This window comes from Oryx dammah, unplaced genomic scaffold (assembly GCF_014754425.2).
Source record: "Oryx dammah isolate SB20612 unplaced genomic scaffold, SCBI_Odam_1.1 HiC_scaffold_19, whole genome shotgun sequence".
NCBI lineage: Eukaryota > Metazoa > Chordata > Mammalia > Artiodactyla > Bovidae > Oryx > Oryx dammah.
Window position 1 is genome coordinate 33,465,613 of NW_024070203.1, and position 20,655 is coordinate 33,486,267.

Consider the following 20,655-nt stretch of genomic DNA (forward strand, 5'->3'; position numbering starts at 1 on the left):
CATACCCCTGCCACAGCTGTGGCAGGGGTATGCCCCCCAACACACACACACACATACTCATACACACACACCACAGCTGTGGCAGGGGTATGCCCCCCAACACACACACACACACACACACACTCATACACACACACCACAGCTGTGGCAGGGGTATGGCCCCCAACACACACATACACACACTCATACACACACACCACAGCTGTGGCAGGGGTATGCCCCCCAACACACACACACACATACTCATACACACACACCACAGCTGTGGCAGGGGTATGCCCCCCAACACACACACACACACACACACTCATACACACACACCACAGCTGTGGCAGGAGTACGCCCCCCAACACACACACACACACACACACTCATACACACACACCACAGCTGTGGCAGGGGTATGCCCTCCCAACACACACACGCACACACACACACATGTGCACGCGTGCGTGGACACACACACGACAGCCATGGCAGGGGGGCGGTGAAATGGGGAAGGGGCTGCAGTGAGAGGGCAGAAGGATTCGCCAGCCCAGCTGCAGGCAGACAGGCCCCAGGAGGACCTGGGACAAGGTCAGGCTAAGTAGTCAAGGCCAATGCTGACCAGCGCCTGGGCCCAGACGTTGCAAGAGCTAAAATGAGACTATTTCTGTGACTCCAACTGGCCAGAGGAGCTTTTGTATCATCTGAGAACAAGCCAAAGAGCTGGGGACCCACGAGTTTTCACTCAGGGGTCGAGGAGATTGGTCCCAGTGAACAAAGCTGACAGCAGTGGGGGAAATGTACCTTGTGTTTTGGCTCTCTCAAGGACAGTGCTTTTCAGCCTATCGATTACTGCAGCAACACCTGATGAAACCCTTCTGCCAGCCTAGAAGTTCCAGGAGGCAGGGACCCTGTGTCACCACACCTGGCACATGACAGCTGACTGGCTGCCTCCCCTGTTCTGAGCTGATGGTCTTACTTTAAACTTTCCTGTTCATCGTGGTCTTTCTAGAGAAATCTAGATGCATATACTTTCTCAGAAACCTTTTGATCACCTCTAAGACATGGGCTTCCCTGGTAGCTCAGTTGTTAAGAGAATCTGCCAGCAATGCAGGAAATGCGGGTTCAAGCCTTGAGTCAGGAAGATCCCCTGGAGAAGGCAACCCACTCCGGTATTCTTGCCTGGAGAATCCCATGGACAGAAGAGCCTGGCGGGCTACAATCCATGGGGTCACAAAGAGTTGGACACAACCAAGTGACTAACACTTTCACTTTCAAAACATTCCTAATAATAATTTTTTTTTCTTGCTACCACTTTCTGACCCATCACTTTCAGAGAACCTCACATACTCTAGGGTATTATTCCACATACAGAAGTATTATTCCACATGGAGAGGGCCCACACTGAGTTTTTTGCAAATTTGATTGTTAGTAATCCAAAGAAGACCAATGAAAGAAGACCTCAGCAAGCTCACCCAAGAAGCTCGGAGCACATCAGAAAAAAGACACCAGCACTCTCTGCGACCTCCCTGTCCATATATGTTTGCACCATTCCCCTTCGTGAGTGAATTCCTGAGAAGGCCCTTCCCTGTTACATTTTCTTCCTGTTGCAGACAAGTTGAAATATTTTGAGTGACACAGAAACAATTTGTCTTTGGCCAAAAGAGAAACTCGGGGGAAGGAAAAAAAAAAAAAAACAGGCCAGCCTACTTGTATGCTTCGCAAACGGAGCAGGTTTGGGCATAGCAGATGCAGGCACAGTTTTGGAATTCACAATATGCCATTCATGCCTCACGAGACGACGGGACATCTTCAAATGTTGTTGCCGAACCAACGTGGGGAAACATGCTTGCTGCTTACCCAAAACAAGCTTCAACAAAGTCCAACTTCTCCTGCTGCAAATTTGCAGAGGGGAAGGTTTTCCCTACGTGGAATTTTGAACTCTTTTTTTGTTCATTTGCTAAGTGAGGACGAGTTGTCTGGGAGCACATTTGGATAGGTGGGATTCTTACTTTATGAAATGTGGATCCAGGACAAAAACAGTCATCACTCAAGAAACTCAGGAAGAGCTAAGACCCTTCCTTAAGTTCAGAATGGGAGTGTGTACTGAGGGGTCAGTGGTGTGAAACAGACAGGCATTCCAACAGCCATCTTTGGAGCCAAGGAAACACTCGTAATTCATCCTCTTTGGGTATTGAAAGACTTCCTGCCTTTCCTTAAGGAATGCCCTTCACACTGTCTGCTTTCCTGCGTCTTTGTACACGGGACCCAACTTCCAGGCGTGTGTGTGTGCGCGCATGTGCACGCAGTGGCTCAGTTGTGTCTCTTTGCGATCCCAGGGACTGTAGCCCGCTGGGCTCCTCTGTCCATGGGATTCTCCAGGTAATAATACTGGAGTGCGTTGCCAGGCTCTCCTCCCAGGGATCTTACAGACCCAGGGATTGAATGTGCGTCTCTTGCATCTCCGTCACTGGCAGGTGGGTTCTTTATGACTAGTGTTCCCTGTGAAGCCACTTCCAGGCCTAGGACCAGACAAACTTCACAAAGGAAGTTGAGGACCCTCTCTGGGGCCAAGTCTAGGGACACCGTCTTGGGGAGAAGCACCCACACAGGGAGTCTGCTGGTTCTGGGCTCTCTGCTGTTCTCTCTTCACTGAGACAAAAGCCAAAATACAGAGACCTGACTCTCAGTTCAGAGGCACATCCCAGTGGTTCATGCATCACCTTTCCCACCCAGATACTCTGCCCCCGCCCCAGCTTCCAAAGTGCGTGGACAAAGTGTAACGTCACCAGCACCTGGAGTTTAGGGCGCTGTGCTCTGGGGAAGCTGAACTTGCAGTATTCCATCTACAGACAATAGAGGTCCACGCGCAGGAGCATCCTAGCAAGATGGCAGCATCCAGGCATCCTTCCACAAAATGTGAACTGACTGCTTCCAAGAGTTCATCAATGGATTGTTGTTTAGTCACTCAGTCGTATCCAATTCTTATGGCCCCATGGACTGTGGCCCACCAGGCTCCTCTGTCTATGGGATTCTCCAGGTAAGAATACTGGAGTGGGTTGCCATTTCCTTCTCCAGGGGATCTTCCCAACCCAGGGACTGAACCTACGTCTCCTGCATTGCAGGCAGATTCTTTACCACTGAGCCACCAGGGAAGCCCATCATAAACGGATACAAGTGCCATTTTAGTAAGTACTCATTTTTTACACTATCCTTAAAACTATCATATAGCCGTGTTCTGTTCAGAAACATCTGCTGCCTAGGGTTTCTAGTTTTGTTTTGTTTCCGGAATATTGCATTTATTCGAATCAGAAGATTGAATGGCAAAGGTTGGCCTAACATTTATCCTCAAATAGAGACTCCAGGAAGAGTAATACAATAAGGTGATAACCGAATAATTATTGGCGAGGATGTCATTTCTCAGAAGGACGGAACCCAAGCAGCACAGAGAGTGAGCACTCATGCTCTGAGCCCGTGGCTCTAATTATCAGCCTCTGAAGATGCCTTTTGGAGTCTGCAGGCAGCACTGGCAAAGATGAAAGGGAACAGCAAACGCTTCCCTGGCAGCTTGCAGATACAGACAGCACTCCGGGCCCCACGGTCCATGGGCAGCAGCAAACAGACTGGGCGGTCAGGCTGGGTCAGCTCCTCCGGCTTCATGGAGGTGAGGCTGGCAGGGCTTGTGGCCGCGCATCTCCAGCACCCCAAACCCAGGACCGGGGAGCCCACAGCTTTGGAGTCTTTGCCCTTGAACCACATGCCAGTTTTTAAAATTATTCTTTGAGAAACCAGTGGGTGGGCACAGATGGGAAGTGGGAAGCTGCAAAGGGAAGAAGATGGTGTTGGAACGGAACACAGGACCAAGCGCCTCTGTGAGCGCATCCACTGCGGGCGCGTCCCCTACAGGCAGACCGGGATGCACCCTGATGCCCGCGCCCAGAGGACTAAGATCACCACCCCTCCCCGACCCTCTCCGCCCCCACAACACACCTGACTGTTTACCATCAACCCCACGGCCCCCAGTTCAGCGGGCAGCCTGCAGGCTGTTCTATGCAAACAGCAAATATTTTAAAAACACAACAGGTTTAAAAAAAGTGATTAGAACTGCTCTAAAATGTTTTGAAAGCATCATTGGTTCAACAACGTTTTATATGTGCAATTTGGTGCCTTTAATTAAAAAAAGAAAGAAAGAAAGCCTCCTAGCTTCCCGCCTTGCTCTGTGCAGGGAAGGAGTTCACCTCAACATATCCAGAAAATGCAGCTGTTTCCCAAGGAAACACATGTGGGAGGAAGCCTGCTGAGAAGAGAGCAGGAGCGGCTGGCTTCAGAGCTGGTGTCGGCGCAGCTCACAGCCGCACTCATCCACACGCTGTCCTCTTTAGGGGCAGCTGTGTTCGAGAGGTCTGCTCACTGCAGCCCTGGGCTGTATCGGCTCCTTGATGTTTGGGAGAAGACCCGTTGGGGAGGGGGAACTTAGGAGGGAGCTCCCATCTCAGGCTGCCTGCCGGCTCTCAATACCCAGGACCTCCCCAAACCCAGACTCACCTCCCTTGGGATAAGATGAGCAGGACTCAGGGGTCTCCCAAACCAGAGGCCACGGTGCCCAGCCCACTGTCCTTCTTCAGGCCAGACAGGCTCTGCACTCCATGCAGCTCTGCACCTCCACACAGACCCCACCAACAGGAGAGGCCAGCTCAGACCCGGCCGGGGCCAGGGCGCTAAAGTAAAAGCCCCTGAGCTGAAGTTCCTTGAGAAGACCTGGGGCACACAGTCGCTAACTGTGTTTAAGTTTTGATGGCAGCAGAGCCTTGCCTTTCCCTAAATGCCGAAATATGACCCCCAAAACTGCAGGAGACAAGTTTCCCTGATGAACAAGGTGATGGACTAGAGCCTAGCAGGCTATCATCCATGGAGTCACAAAGAGGCGGTCACGACTGAAGCAACAGCGCACACACACAGGGCTCTCCTACAAGAGGAGCTCGGGGAAGGAGGTGGAATCCGGGGACAGTGGGGACTGGGACAGGGCGGCAGCCAGGTGAAGAGGGAAGGCTAGGCTCCTGGTGGCATGGGCTCCGGCCTTGGAGACCGGGTCGCCTCACGTGTACACCTGTTCCCAGCCCTTGTTAATATTCCTTCTGAGTATAGAGCAATAGGCCTCAGGGAATATTTCCAGGGGAAATTAAAACGTGATTTGTAGGTAACACAAGATCACATACTCGACAGCCTGTGTACAAACCTGGGTTAGGCTTCCGCTTTCCCTTCCTCCTACATTATAATTTATGTGTTTCTGCCTTTTGCCCCCAAAGAAGAGCACTTCTCTCCCCCAGTCTACCACACCATTTTAATTTTTTTAAAATGCATTACAATTTTCCAAAATTGCTTATTTTTTCCCTTTTTTGTAACATCCCTTGTTAATGAAGTTTTTAAAGACTAATTCAGTCATCCTGGTGATGAATGAAGATTTTCATTCAAGATCTTAAAAACATGACAAATACATGTAAAGCAAATATGTAGTATTTTGAGTTATAGTCAAAGCCTGTGGATAGTTTGAGCTGATGAAGAAGCTCTGCTGGAAAAGACTTTTTACTCAGGTTCTGCCTCTATTTTATGTATTTGTCATAGCTCAGTCACTTACTCTGCCTTTGAAAGTAGTTAACAGCCCAGGACTCCCACACCTGCCTGGGTTGCAATGAAGAAAGCCACACCACTGGCTCAGGGGGGTGGTCCTGGGCCCTTTGCCACTGACTGGCCAGGTGACCGGAGTCAGTTGAGAGGTATATGTGACTCACAGATCTCCTCTCAACTCAAGCAGAAACTCTAAACCCAGACAGGCATCACCAAGCAGGCCCTAACAGTTAGTCTTGAGTCAACACAGTGTGTCCACGGGCTATAGGCCATGTGCCCACCACTGCCCACCTGCCCACACTCTGCACTGGAGCGGGACTCACCCCATGTGTCCCCATCCATCAGAATTCAGGAAAAGAGGAAGAACACTCACATCTCCGACTTTCCCGCCCTCACTCACCACCAACACTCTGTAAAGAGGGCTGCTGCTGCTGCTGCTAAGTTGCTTCAGTCGTGTCCGACTCTGTGCAATCCCACAGACGGCAGCCCACCAGGCTCCACTCTCCTGGGATTCTCTAGGCAAGAACACTGGAGTGGGTTGTCATTTCCTTCTCCAATGCATGAAAGTGAAAAGTGAAAGACAAGTCACTCAGTCGTGTCCGACTCTTCACGACCCCATGTACTGCAGCCTACCAGGCTCCTCTGTCAATGGGATTTTCCAGGGAAGAGTACTGGAGTGCGTTGCCATTTCCTTCTCCATGTAAAGAGGGAACTTATGTATTAATATTGAATCATTGGCCCCTAGGCCTCATTCCCTTCAGTCCCAGGCCATTGATACTGACTGATGTCCTTGCATGTTTTAACTTCATCGTAACTGCAGAGGGAAGGTGGGAGAGGTGAATGGATGGGGAGGGCCTCCAGGGAGCTGCTAGATTCTGGAATAACCCTGGAACCCCAGGGTGCCCTGTCCCTCCACATCCGAGGACCACCTCCAACAGGAAGGTATCCAGGATGCTGAGCTAAAGGCAGACTTGTCCCTCCTGACACATTTTGGAGGAAGGATATTAGGAACTACTGAAATTATTTTTACTCATTGTAAAAAAAAAAACCAACATGTACTTTAAAGAACCGTTTTAATGACAGGGTTAGCATTTTTACTGGATCACACATGCGTGCACCTGCACACTTCAGTACATTCACACAAACCCAAGAGCCACGCAAAGTCATGAATGATAGCAGCAGCTGGCACACATTTTATTTTAACTATTCTCTCTCAAAAACATAGTCTCCATTATTTATAGATAATAATGTGTGTTATTTGCCTTCCCTCCAGAAAATTAAGAGAGTTAACCAAAATTCATGATTGATACAGCCACTCCTGAATAGGAAATAAGAGAGGCATTCACACTGATGGAAAATAGAACCTTTAGAAACAGAATGAGGTCCAGACATTTCTCATTTGAAAGAACATTTTAAAACCTCGTCATGTCAATGTAATATCGTAATGTCTTTGAAGAGAACTTTCAAATCTGATTTATTCACGTAAACCCACAGAACCTAGCAGCATTAGCTAGTAGAGACGGGCTAAACAAATGAATAAAATACCCCCCAAAGTCCCGCTATCTCAGATCAGATATTCGATAAACTCCAGACTGTTGTTGTTTAGTCGTTTAGTCACGTCAGACTCTTTTGTGACCCCATGGGCTGCAGCATGCCAGGCTCTTCTGTCCATGGGATTCTCCAGGCAAGAATCCTGGAGTGGGTTGCCATGCTCTCCTCCAGGGCATCTTCCCAACCCAGGGACTGAACCTGCATCTCCTGATGTATGAGGGAAACCAAACTCCAGGTGTCCATGTGTTAACTTTACTTTTTTAATAATATGCTTTTTTCTGGGTAAGAACATATTTCTTTCAGAGGATCTACTGTATTTTTAAAAGAACAGTGGTTTGTGTCACTAGAGGGAGACACCGTTTACCAAAAATCTATTATCAGGCTGAACTGAAATCTGTCCAGTTCTTAAGACTAAAACACCAAAAAGTAATGCTACTGTATATTATCACAAATGTGCATCATTTTGTGAATTTAACAAGTCCATACCTAGAATTATTAAACAGATAGGTTAAGTTTTCCTTTCTCAAATAATATTGAAACTGTGAAAAGAAGGTATGAAATGGAAATTGCTAAACTTTAGACAATTAGTAAAATGCAAGTAGGGTGACAGTGAAATACCAGGATTTTTCAACTCTCTCGGAACTATCTCCCCTGCAATAAAAATCAGTACAGAAAGGCCCTGCCTCTGTGAACAACTGCTTTTCCACTGAGAATGTGAATTAATTTAAATCTCTCTCCCAGGTAAAGAATACAAAGCCAAATGCTATATTCACATCACCATGCAGAAGGCAAGACCCAAAACTGAGCTCTTGCTGTAGAAGCAACAGGTCAGATTTCCAGTTCTTAACCAAACAAGCAACATCACGTGTGTGTGTGCCTGCATGTGAGCGTGTGCACATGCATATATATAAGGCGTTATGTATAAATCACAGTTCAGAAAGATACAGAAAATGTGATCAGGACTTCCCTGGTGGTCCAGTGGCTAAGACTCCATGCTTCCATTGCAAGGGGAATGGGTTCAATCCCTGGTTGAGGAACTAAGCTCCCACATGCCTCACAGTGCATAAATTTAAAAAAAAAATTTTTTTAAGAAAATATGATTCGTTTCCAACAGATGGAATATATTTTGTTTTGCTTTCTTTTGTATTTGTGGGCAACTTAATTCACTTATGTTTCCTACCCGACCCCTGAAGATACTAAGTGTTTAACATCTGTCCCAAACGTTAGGGTTGGGAGCCATCCAGTGTAAGCAACATTAACTTACAAAAGGCAGCAGGTTCTAGTTACAAAGTGAGAGTAAACTGAAGCCCAGCATCCAGGTGAACAGTGGTTTAAATCTTAAAGTATATTAATTAATTATCACCAGAGGAGCCTCTCCACCTTCCTTTTTCCTTGTGGGTGCTCTATTCCTGTCCCTCTCTCACCACTTTCTGGATGTTTTTCTACTTTCCCAAGACTGGTTCTATCCTCTTTCTCCAAATCTTCCTGTTTTCACTACCCTGTCTGTATTTAATGAATGATACTCTTTTAATCTTGGTATTTGTTCTACTTTTTGACACAACTTTTTATTCCCTGTTGTCTATTTTAAAATAATATTGTTTAGGCATTTAATGTGCCACATTTATAAACTAATTTTATCTCCTCTTACGCCTGTCACATCAGTTGACTCTTTCCTTTCTCAGTCAATGCTCTTCAACAAAAACAATCCCTCCTCTCCACACCTTCTCCTCCAGACTCCTGTGATGACGTCTGACATTCAGCTCTCCTGGTCCACGCGGCTGCAATCACCGTTTTCCAGGCTACTGAGTTTTCCGAGAAGTTCCAGGGAGGAACACAAGGGTCTGAGGGGAGGCCGTGACACAGTTGCTCGCTGTGTCCCTGCCACTGCCTGGAGTGTCCCAGGATCCCATGGGAAAAAACTCAGGATGGAAGCCGGAAGCCAAGCCATCGTGTGAGTGTCAGACCTGGAAATGAAGAGCCCCCAGTGAGAGAGTACTGGTGCCCAGAGCAAAGTTCCAGGGACCGGGAGGGGGCCCCAGGTTCTGCTGCCCTGGAGCAACACCCGCTGCACCCAGCCCTTTCACACTTCCCCACACAGCACAACACAGCCTCTGACAGACGCGCGTCTTCCCAGAAGCCGTCATTCCAAAGTCAGATTTGCCACTGTGTCATGTGTCCAAGAATAATGCCACCATCCTTAACGTCATTCACAGCTTATCTTAGTTTGTGATCACACAGCATCATAAAAGTACATTGGGACGGATTGAGAGAATAGCACTGACACATATATATTACCATATGCAAAACAGAGAGCCAGTGGGAATTTGCTGCATGACGCAGGGCACTCAACCCCGTCCTCTGTGACCACCTAGAGGGGTGGAATGCAGTGGGAGGGAGGGTCAGCCACATGTGCACCTGTGGCTGATTCATGTTGATGACTGGCAGAAACCAACAAAATATTGTAAAGCAATTATCCTCCAGTTAAAATAAATAATTTTTTTTGCTGCTGCTGCTAAGTTGCTTCAGTTGTGTCCAACTCTGCATGACCCCATAGACAGCAGCCCACCAGGCTCCCCCGTCCCTGGGTTTCTCCAGGCAAGAACACTGGAGTGGGCTGCCATTTCCTTCTCCAAAGCATGAAAGTGAAAAGTGAAAGTGAAGTCACTCAGTCATGTCCGACTCTTCGAGACCCCATGGACTGTTTAGGACACCAGAAAGTACATTCGGCGCTGATGACTGCCTAGCCTGAGCCTTAGTCCCGCCTCCTAGTCTCTCACAGTGAGCGCCTGCTGCCTGGGCCCTAACCCTCAGGGACTGATCTGGAAGGGGCGTGGACTCCCCCTCCCAGGTTATTTCTCGAGTATTTGAAACCTTCTGCTCTGACTGTAAAACCAACATCTAACAGCACAATTCTCTGCACTCCAGACCAGTGTTTTGTAAGGTCTGGCTCTAAAGAAAACACCATTGATCAATCAGTCAAAATGGTAAGTGCTGATATTTTAGCAAATGCAAAAGAACAAACTTTACCTGTGCATTAAAAACCCAATTTACTTATAAAACTATGGTAAGGACTTCCCTGGCGGTACAGTGGTTGGGACTCCATGCTTCCATCGGCAGTGCAGATTTGAACCCAGGTCAGGGAACTAAGATCCCACATCTGTGGCACAGCCAAATAAAAAGAATAAATAAATAGATAAACAGGGGGGGAATCAACTGGAGCATTTTTTAAAATAATTAAAATAAAAAGCTATGATAGCCTGATATGAAAGGCTCCCCCTCCTTTATGAGTTTAATGATGACAGTGTACTTTCGACAGGGTGAGAGAAGATAATACATCCATGTGAGACAACTCCCTTTCTTCCCTGGGAAATGTTCCAAGTGAGATGTCATAAGACAGATATTTTCCTCCAGATGTTTTTGGAGATGGCCAATGTACATTTAGCCCTAGTGTTAAACTGCAGACGGGGATTTAAAAACATAAAATAGCTCTTTTATGACACATTTGAATTAATTTCTTTTAGCATTTAGAATAAAGGAAGAACAGATGGTGAAGACTTAGTTAAGTGAGAGCTATGAAAATGATCTTAAACACAAAGAGGGTTTTCCAGAAGGGGGCTTCATGAGCCATAAGAGTTTAAGCAAAGTTTTCAAATGACCCATATAGTGAGGAATTCTTTATTATCACAGTTAGTCCATGGACTGACAGCTATATAATAAATACATTCCAGATTCTCATATTGTGTTAGAAAACTAAAAATGGTGAAATGTCACTGAGAGAGTAGCTAAAGAAATATTGATACAATTGCATGTTATTTTCTTCAAAATTTGACTCACTTTATAATGGCTCAAAGTTTGAAATCTCCAATTATTAGTCCTCATTTATATGTAATGTGTATATGTTTTACAGTCATAGATAGAAAAGTAACACATAAAATTAGTATAATAATGTTATTTATGACTTCTAGGTTTTTTTTAATTGTATCTTTATTTTATTTTCATTTTTTACTTTTTGGCTGTGCCACTCAGCTTGTGGGATCTTAGTTCTCCTGAACAGGGATCGAATTTGTACCCCCTGCAGTGAAAGCGTGGAGTCTTAATGACTGGACCAGTAGGGAACTCCTGAATTCTAGGTTTTAAATTACCCATTTCTTTTCTTTATATGGCATTTTTTAATAGAAGACGGTAGCCAATTCACATAGTTTCCACTGAAACAATGATTTCTACCTCCAGATACAGCTGACTGATTTCTTAAAAACCTATTTAAAAAATCATCTTTGCCTGTATGTACATAGTGTAAGGTACCTACAGTCACATATTACTGCAATCCATACACACGAGGGTCTTGCTGAATGAGTAAGCCTGCAGCTGTTCAACTTCCAGGGCCGAGTCCGTAATTTTGGATTCTGACAATAGCTCTCATCTTACTGATAACTCCCAGTGAGCAATGACTGTTAGAGATGGTGATGGAGCCAGAGTCTGATGAAAGGGCTGGGCTGGCCTTGTGATAATAGCCGAGGCATAAAGTTTAAACCTCTTCATTGCGGGGCTGACACCAATTACATCTCAAGACAAATAGCACCCTTCACTCAAACACCTGGTACCAAATGTGGCCACTTCAAATTTCTCCCTCCCGGGAGCCTGTAATCATTTGGGGACCATCCGGACAATAGGCATTAATTGCCGCCCTCGCGTTTGATAAGCTGGACCTCTCTGAAATGGAGCAAATTATTTTTTTAAATGCTTTGGTTTATGGAGCATGATTTTTAATAGCACTTCCCTTAACTCGTGATTTGCACAGATTTTTTTTTTTTTAATGATGCCACAAGCCAAGGTGGAGATGATGCACATGGCGGACAGTTGATACAAAATGCAGTGTGCTCTGTGATCACACCTGAACGTCCTGCATAGATCAAAATAGAGTGATTTTTCAAAGGTGATAAAACCACTCAAAACATGAGAAATTGCCATGTGGCACTAACATGGAGCATCTGAGCACTGGAAGATGACTCTGCATTAAAAGTATAGAGAAAGTGAAGTCGCTCAGTCATGTCCAACTCTTTGTGACCCCATGGGCTGTAGCCTATCAGGCTCCTCTGTCCATGGGGCTTTCCAGGCAAGAGTGCTGGAGTGGATTGCCATTTCCTTCTCCAGGGGATCTTCCTGACCCAGGAATCGAACCCGGGTCTCCTGCATTGCAGGCAGACGCTTTACCGTCTGAGCCATCAGGGAGGCCCCTAAAAGTATAGAGAACCGTTTTAATTCAGAATTCTGGAAGGAAAGACCGAGGTCACTTATCTCAACTTGTATGTGAGATAAATAACAAACCTCTCAGATCAGACTGGTGGAGGTTGGACTCAGGTTCTGGGGGCCCATGCTCAGGGTTCTCGTCTATGAGACAGAATCCTAACAGCATCGCTTTCAAATGAGTGAATAAGTATGAGGACCCTGATGCCACATTTGGGCCATAGGAACATCCAGCCTGTATTTTATTATTAGGATTACAGATAGAAATTTGGCTCAGGTAACAGCATGCCTTTAACTGAGTGAAGCACATTATTTGTCTCTAATGAAGCACTGAGGATTGATTACAAAGTCTTTGTTCATCAATCAAAGACCTCCTCTGTGCCACACCCTGGACTAAGCACCTGTTTCTACTCTCAACACGTTTAGAGTCTAAATCCTTTTTAAGATGAGAAGTTCAGTGCCGTGGACTGAAAACTGTGTCATTCCCCTCAAAGTTCACACGATGGAGTTGTAACCCAGATGCGACTATGTTTGGAGGTGGGGCCTCTGGGAGGCGATTAGGTGAGCTCATGAGGGCAGGTCCTCGTGAGGGGATTAGCATCCTTATAAACAGAGAAAGAGAGGGAATACCTTCTAATCAGTATGGTATTGGTGTAAAAAAGGACACATAGAACAATGGAATGGAACAGAGAGTGCATATACATACTACACATTATATTATTAGTTGACATAGACAGTCAGCTAACCTTTGGCAGATCTGTCAAGAATGCACAATGAGAAAAGGTGACTCTAATGAATGATGTCAGGAAAATTGGATATTCACATGCAAAACAATTAAAGGGAACCCTACAGCATATTAAAAGGCACAGACATCATTTTGCCAACAAAGGTGGTATAGTCAAAGCAATGATTTTTCCACATGTGTATATGTGAGACTTGGACCGTAAAGAAGGCTGAGCACTGAAGAATTGATGCTTTCAAGTTGTGGTGCTGGAGAAGACTCTTGAGAATCCCTTGGATGGCAGGTGATCAAACCAGTCAATCCTAAGGAAAATCAATCCTGAATATTCATCAGAAGAACTGATACTGAAGCTCAAGCTTCAATACTTTGGCCACCTGATGGGAAGAGTTAACTCACTGGAAAAGACCCTGATGCTGGGAAAGATTGAGGGCAAGAGGAGAATGGGGCAACAGTATCACCAACTCAATGGGCGTGAGTTTGAGCAAACTCTGGGAGATATCAAAGGACAGGGAAGCCTGGCATACTGCAGTCCATGGGGTTGCAGAGTCAGACACGACTTAGTAACTGATTAACAACAGACCCTTGTCTTATACCATACACAAAAATCAACTCAAAATAAAAGATTTAAATGTAAGGTCTGAAATTGTATAACCCTTAGTAAAAAAACAAAAGCTAAATCTTGCTATTTGTCTTCTCAGCCAGTGATTTTTTGGACTCAACACCAAAAGCACAGACAAAGGCAAAAATAGTGGGACAACATCAAATTAAAACGCTATCTCACTTATCGTAATGTCCTCCAAGTTCATCCATGCTGTCACAAATGGCAGAATTTCCTTTGCCCACCAAAGGAAACAATCGACAGAGTGAATAGACCACACACAGAGTGGATGAAAATATTTAAGTTAGGTATGAGATAAGGTGTTAATATCCAAAACATGTACGGAACTCAGTAACTCAATAGCAAAAATAAATAATAACCTGATTTTAAAATGGGTGAATGATCTTAAGGAACAGTTTTGCAAAGAAAACATGTAAATGGCCAACAGGTACATGAAAAGATGCTCAGCATCACTAATCATCCCAGAAATGCAAATCAAAACCACAGAGGATGTCACCTCCCATCTGTTGGAATTACTATTATCAAAACCCAAGAGGTGAAAGTCTTGGTGATGATGTGAAGAAAGGGAGCCCTTGTGCACTGCTGGGTGGGAATGTAAATTGTGGGCAGCCACTATGGAAAATAGTGTGGAGGTTCCTCAGAAAATTAAAAAATAAAGCTACCACATGGTCCAGAAATTCCACCTTTTGTTCTGTATTCAAAGGAAATGAAATCAGTATCTCAGAGATAAGGGCACTCCTGTGTTCACTGCTGTGCTATCCACAGAACTCAAGACAAAGAAACAACAAGGAATGAATGGATTAAAAATGTGATATATATATATATACATACACAATGGAATCTTATTCAGCCTTAAAAGAAAGGAAATCGTGCCATTTGTGATAACATGGATGAACTTGGAGGACATTATGATAAGTGAAATAAGCCATGCACAGATAGACAAATTCTGCATGGTCTTAAGTATTTGTGGAATCTAAAAAACTTGAACCCATAGTAACAGAGCTACCAGAGGCTGGGGTTGGGGAAATGGAGAGATGTTGGTCAAAGGGCCTATTTAGTTATATGATGAGGAACTCTGGAGACCTAGTGTACAGCCTGGGGACTAGAGCTAATATATAGTTAATATACAGCTGAACAGTGCTAGCACAGAAGATCCCAAGAGTTCTCACCCCAGGAGAGAAAACAACGTAACTCCTTGAGGTGATGAATACATTAATTAACTTGATGGTGCAATCATTCTACAATGTATACATCAAAATGTCATGTTGTATACCTTATATACGCACAGTCATACCAATAAATCTGGGGTGGGGGGAGGAATTATCAGGCATAAAAGGAACAAGGATAAAGAGATGAAAGAGAAGAACAGATACAGAAATGTCAGAGATGAAGCCATTAGTAGATAAGAACACTGAAGTAGATATTTTAAATGTTTCAACAATCTAGAGGGAAACAGGAACATAATTTAGAGAGAAAAGGCAGAGATACAGAAGTCCCATGTAGAATTTCTGGTGGTCAAAAAACACCAAATCTAAAACGAAATATACACCAGGTGTATATAAAGGATACCACTGTGATCATTTCTCAGTGTATCATTCTAACCATTAAATACAAGTCATTGGACCATTTTTGTCCATAAACACAAAAACTCTCCAGTGACTCCACAAACAAACAAAAAAACACACTATTAATGATACTTTCCTGGTGGCTCAGAGGTTAAAGCGTCTGCTTGGAATGCGAGAGACCCGGGTTTGATCCCTGGGTCGGGAAGATCCCCTGGAGAAGGAAGTGGCAACCCATTCCAGTACTCTTGCCTGGAGAATCCCATGGAGGGAGGAGCCTGGTAGGCTACAGTCCATGGGGTCGTGAAGAGTCGGACACAACTGAGCAACTTCACTTCACTTCAATGATACTTTCAGGCTAGACCGTTGGACCCACTCCTGTGTCAGGAACCCTAGTCACCCTCCAACTTCACGGATAGGGATGCTACAAAGATTGAGATACACTTGCCGATGCATGTCAAAATCCATGAGTTTAATTAAAGTTATGATGTGAGCAAAGAGTGTCCATTAGACAAGAAAAATTTGGTTTTGGCAAGTGATATTTGCATCAATTTGCTTAATTAGATCAGTACTTTTAAAACAATTTGTAAAGCATAGGATTAAAAGCCCGAGTTTCAAAGGATTTAACAGAAGCCACAATCAGGACCTGCAACAAATCATCTGCAAGAAATTGTAGGTGGAAAATAGCAATTAGCAGAAAAAAAGTTTAATGGAGACCGTGTCTATCCATTGAATAGCCATGTCTAATACGGCTTGGCTTGAATCTCGGATAACTTAACCTTCACCAAATTTCTCAAAGTGGAAGCAAACTGCTCCTCTTGTTTATTTCAGAACTAGATTTCAAATAAAAATCAATGCCAAGTGCAAAAATATTGTCATTTTGGCTTTGAGAGGAAAGCAACAGAGAGGCTAGTAAAGCTGAGTCCCGCCCTGCTTCTCATCCTCACACTTTAGAGAAGTCAACACAGGACTTCCATGTGGTCCACTGGTTAAGAGTCCACCTTGCAATGCAGGGGATGCCAGCTCTATTCCTGGTCGGGCAACTAAGATCCCACTTAGCCTAGAGCAACTAAGCCCGTGTGCCACAACTCCTGAGCCCACACCACAACTAGAAAGCCCATGTGCCGCAATGAAAGATCCAGCATGACACAGCTAATACCTGACAGCCAAATAAATAAATAAATATTTTTTAAATTCAGTTCAGTCATTCAGTTGTGTCCAACTCTTTGCAACAACATGGACTGCAGATGCCAGGCTTCCCTGTCCATCACCAACTCCTGGAGTTCAAACTCATGTCCATTGAGTCGGTAATAAAGTATTTTTTTAAATACTTTATTTTAAAAAGTCAACACAATCCCTCGATATATGGAATCAGTCAAAAGCTACATTGATCAAGGAACTATTTGTGGTTAAAGTTATAATTCCAAAGTCCACCAAAAGTGAATTATTCGACTAACTAGCTTAATCAGTAACCTTGACCATTCCTCTTCCTAAAAGAAAAAAGAAATATTTGTAGGGAAAATAATTCTGTGAAGGAGGTGATTTTTTTAAATTTTACTTGGAAATAAAGAATATTCTCTGGTTTGTACCAAAACTTGTTCCAGAGGCTTTCAGAAGATAGGGAAGCAGCCTTACCATTTCAAGCAGCTTTTTACCTCACCTTCCTCTCATGCATCACACAGGGTTTTACTGATTTACTGATGAACATTGTTCATAAGACCCTGAGATGCTCCCAAATCCTGGTGTCTCTCCTGATTCAGAGCAAGACTGAAAGGGCTCAGTCAGCATAACACATCGCCATTAAAAAAAATAATAATGTGCACGTCTCTGTTTTTTCCTGCTGCTGTTCCCTTGCTCACTGCCTCCCAGATGATAGATCCAAAGAGTAGTCACTATAGACCCTGACACAGAAGATCTCTTCCTCCAAGTGTCAAGTGTAAAACCGATGAACTATTAATATAATGAGGAACCTTAAATCAAAACTGAAACCAACTCATGTCTCCCTAGATGAGGACTGGAGCAAACCCTCCAATGCCCACCACTTTCCAGGACTATAAAGCTGTTTGGGGGGCACATTCTTTAAGCCCACCTAGTTTCTTTAGAATAGAAGCCCCTTGTGGGCTCCTCCTGGTGTATGGGGCAGCAGGGGATGCAGAGTCATCTTGCTCACCATCGTTCCTTGTGAACAGCCCAGCCCAAGGCTGCTGTGTGTTTGTTAGTCTCATAAGAGCCCACAGGACATGCGTGTCCTATGAGTCATATTGAAGACAATTTTCCAGGCAAATGAATGTGAGGTCCAAATGTATTTATTAACCACATGGAAATGTCAGACAGGAAAAAGCATTTAAGATCATATTTTTGAATATGTCTACACTTTACATCTTGGCTGAATATTTCTACCGGAATAATTGATTGACATTTTTACCTGAATAAGCCCAATTCTCACTCCTGATCCAGACACCCCTCCTCCCTGAGTTTTCCTCATTCCAGGAAAAGCAATTCCACTATCCTAAACCTTTCCTGTCATCTTTGTTTTATCTCCCTTAAACCTCAACCCAAGGCATCAGCAAACCCCACCGGCTCTGCCTCCCTCCTCACCCTGCCTGCTCCCCAACCCCGCCTGCTCCCCACCCCCAAGAGGAGCCATGGTTTCTACCTGCAGCAACGTGGATGCTGTTAACAGGAAGTTAACATCCTACAAGTTCCCAAGTCTTATGTTGCAGCCCCACTAGCCTCCTGGAGGGAATTCATCACCCCAGCGCTCCCTGATCCCACCCTCCTCTCCTTGGCAGGAGAGAGCTGGGGCCACTGGGGTAAAGAACTTACTCCAGGCACAGGGACGTCTGGGAGTGAGAGCTTGCTGACATGTGTGAGAAATTAAAAATAAAACTACCACCTGATCAGCAAGTCCACTTCTGGGTATTTTTATCTAAAGAGAACAAAATCACTACATTGAAGAGATGCCCATGTTTATCACAGCATTATTTGTAATAGCCAAGGCATGGAAACAGCATCAGGGTCCACAGATGAATGGATGGATAAAGGAAATGTGATCCATGTAAGCAATGGAATATTACTCAGCCATCAAAAAGAAGGAAATCCTGCCAATATGATCGGATCTTGAGGACATCAGGCGAAGTGAAATAAATCAGAAGACAAATACCACATTATTTTGCTCATATGTGGAATCTAAGAGATCAGATTTGTGATAACCATAGGTGGGATGTGAGTTTTGAATAAAGGTGTTCAAAAGGCATCAACTTGCAAGGTAATTATAAGATTAAAAGATAGTGAAGGACCAAGAAGCCTGGCATGCTGCAGTTACTGGGGTTGCAAAGAGTGAACAGGACTCAGTGACTGAACAAGGTAAATAAGTCCTCAAGAGGTAATATACCACATGAGGACCATGGTTAACACTGCTATGTGGGTACATCTGAATGCCTCTAAGAGAATAAATCCTAAAAGTTCTCAACACAAGAGAAAAACATCTCTTGTATGAGGTAACTATATGAGGTAATGGATGTTCTCTAGAGCTGTTATGGTCATCATTGCACTATACTACGTCAAGCCATTATGCTATGCACCTTAAACTTATACAGTGTTGCATGTCAGTTATAGCTCAATAAAATTAAATTTTAAAAGACATAGCTAGAAACTTGGTAAATTAGGGGAGAGAGAGAAGTCAGAGAATAGAGGAGGGCAATCATACTGGACCACGTTCCTTCTAAGGAACTGGAGCATGACAGAAAGTTTGAGCAGAGAGACATTGGATCTGATTGTCATTTGGTTGCAGGAGTCATGCTGGCTGCGGTCGGTAGAGCCCACCCAGGGGGCAGAGGTGGGTGGGAGGCTAGAGAGCAGTGACAGTGCCTGGACCAAGTGATGGGACGTGGTGCCTCTGAAGGCAACACTGACCAGCTTCAAGGATGGTTCAGATATTGAGATGTGAGAGAAGAGGGCAGTAAAGCGTGACCCCAGATACTGGCCCTGAGAAACTAGGAGAATGACATGATCACTTACTGGTGTAGGAATCAAACAAGGACAAAATTTTGGAGAGAACAATTAGACATCAGAAGCTCAGTGTTGGACCTGCTAACTGTAAGATATCTTTCATCATTGTCATCCAAATAGAAATATCACAATGGATGCTGGATGCATGAACCTAGAGTTTAGGGGAAGAGTTCAGGTTGTAAACATAAGCTTAGGAGCCAAGGATCTATAGATGTTATTTCAAGCCATGAGATGAGACAAGATCCTCGAAAGATTTAAGGTCGATGAAAAAGAGAGTGATCACCAGTGCTGTTTTTCTGATAGAAATATGAAGGACCGGGAATAGACCATTGCAGTTGTTCAGACAGAGGTCATCTGTGTGGTTCTGTGTAGCTGTCAAGAAATAGAAAACCAGCATGAGGGTCCCCATGGGTGAGGATGGAGCCTCAGGGATGAGGCAGAAGAGGGCAGGGTCAGTACCTGGCGGGCACTCCAGTTTCCAGCCTTAGGGCATGTTGTGGAAGGGAAGAACTGACCCAGAGGGATGACATGACTGGAATTCCACTTTGGAACAACATCCTGGTGACAATACAGAATTGGAAAGCTGCAGTATGGATAACAAATGTTTACAGACCAATACCTGGAAGTTATTAACACTTGTGAGTATATTTAAATAAATCAGAGAAAGTCACTTCCTAAGTCCTGGTTTTATTCCACTTCCTTCCCACACTGATTCCTTCTTAGGTAGCATTTCATTCCAGACAAAGATAAATTGCCCCAGAACTACAAAGATGCCCAAGATCAAGCAGGATGACTTTGTGTTCACAGAGTCCAAATTTTATTCGTCTCCAGAAAAATATATTCCCAAAGCGTCTGATCATTTTGATCAACTTGGGAAAATATTGACTCTATTTCCCAAAGAGCAAGCCAAGGATAAATTTTGTCCTTAAAGTAAAAAATAAAATCTGAATTTTTAATCTCAGATCACGTTGTCCCTGTGCATACACAAACATTTCTTTCCTTTCTAAATAGAATACCATTTCACTGAGACTCACAGTGGTCTTAAGAACTGCTGTTAATTCTAAACTACTAAAGCAATTAATAATTACTTATATTAGGGCTATAAAAATGTGGCAAAATCTTTACTGAAATCTTAACAAAACTTAATAATGTCCTTACTCAACTCACAGAACAACCATCAACTTTGCTCACAAAGCAATTTAATAGATATTATTTCATCCTCAAAATTACTTTGTAAAGAAGATAGTTGACCTTTTCCTTTATTTTCAGGGACAGTGAGAAGAAGCGGAAGCAATTCTCCACATAACAGATTTGCT

At 44.2% G+C, this 20,655-nt stretch overlaps 1 non-coding gene across 1 annotated transcript; it reads right to left on the reverse strand.

Annotated features, from left to right (window-relative positions):
* Positions 1 to 12,317: 12,317 nt before the first annotated feature.
* TRNAC-GCA lies at positions 12,318 to 12,390 on the reverse strand. Its single transcript has one exon. It is a non-coding gene; the product is annotated as a tRNA-Cys (tRNA).
* Between the last annotated feature and the right edge of the window lie 8,265 nt (positions 12,391 to 20,655).